Here is a 1,618-nt window from a genome sequence, read left to right as displayed (position 1 = left end):
TTTTTTTTGAAGGCTGTCGCTATGGTAAGCCCCGCGCTCCGTGCCGGTGGAGTCAACACGCGTGTCTCAGGGGCCTCCGTGTTAGCAGGAAGCACCCGGCGCACGGTGCGCGCGCATAAAAGTGTATTTGTTAAGCGAACCTCAGGACGTGGCCCTGTGGGAACCGCCGAGTCAAATAAAGGACTGCCACGACCCGCTGCCCGCAGGGAGTTGACTCTGTTGCGCGAAGCTTTTATTTAAATGAGAGTCAGCTTCGCTCCGATCCTAGACCCGCCGTATTGTGCGTGGAGGTGCCACCCAATTAACTTCTCATTTTTATTTATTATCCACTGTAATACTCTGCAGTATTATCTCAAAAAATGAACAGCGTGGCCTGTCACTTTTCAAAAACGACATTAAGATGATGTTTCTCCCGCACCAGCCTTGGAGTGGAGGGGTGGCTACGAGAAGCAGCGGCATCACTGTGGATTAGGAGCTGCAGAACAGTTTTAGTCATTGTTTAAAAGTCACTGTTTGAATGCCGCGGATGGATGAGGAGGCTACAGAAATAAAGCCTTGCTTCAGGCTTGTGGACACCCAGACACGACCCTGCCCGGGGACTCCCTTCACCAATATACTTTTCTTTCCATACACAGGCGCAAAAGCCCTCTTAGAAGCTCGCCATGGAAATCATACAAAGCAGTGTGTTCCTTATGTATTTGATGGAGGAATCTGCAAGTCTTTTCAGGTTGAAACGCAATTCCTAGGAAATTATTCTTGCTCTTTTCCTGTGGCTGTTTTCTTGACCCAGCAGCCATCCAATTGCAATGGCACTGCTCCTTCACAAAGACTTTTGAGAGGGAACTGTGCTGAGAGATGCAAACTTAAGTCTTCGTGGAAACACACCCCAGCATTGTCCAGTTTTGTCCCAGAAAAATAAAACCAGGTTAGGAAATCTCCAGACGTTCTTGGGACTTGCCTGGTCATCTCAGGTAATTCGGTTAACTTTTGTGTCTGTTTCACAATTATCAAAAACAAAGCAAAACAAAACACCAACAACAACGTGTCTTCACCTCAGAGGGGGCTAAGAAATAAAATTAGGCAACCTCTATTACAGGTTTCTGGGGGGTTTTCTTGAGTCAGAGTCTCGCTCTGTCGCCCAGACTGGAGCGCAGTGGCATGCTCCAGGCCACCGCAGCCTTGACCTGCTGGGCTCTGGCGATCCTTCGGCCTCAGCCTTCCAGGTTTCTGGTTTTTCATGCACCAACCAGACAGGAGAAGATACTATGTATTATAACACAGGGGCTTCCTTAGGTGGCTGGGCACTGAGTGTATACCTCCAAAAATAGATACTTGCAGTTATTATACTAAAGAAGGTAACTGCAGATCACTTTGAAACACTAGAGAGAAGGGGCTCCCCCTGCTGTCATCACAGAAGATGCATGGTCCCTAGACCAGAGGCCTGCACCTAAGACACCCACTTGGTGTCAAACACAGTACCAGAGGATTTGTGAAGATACCATCCCTTCGGGGGACCTGTAGTTTTATCGTTGATAAAATCAAAGATACAGACCACAATCAAAGGATGTTTTCCTTAAAACACTCCGTGCTCACATTCATTTGCTGAAGGGCCAGCCTA

The sequence above is a fragment of the Carlito syrichta genome, unplaced genomic scaffold (assembly GCF_000164805.1).
Source record: "Carlito syrichta isolate Samal-C Ts95f unplaced genomic scaffold, Tarsius_syrichta-2.0.1 Scaffold294983, whole genome shotgun sequence".
NCBI lineage: Eukaryota > Metazoa > Chordata > Mammalia > Primates > Tarsiidae > Carlito > Carlito syrichta.
This window is presented reverse-complemented; position numbering follows the sequence as displayed.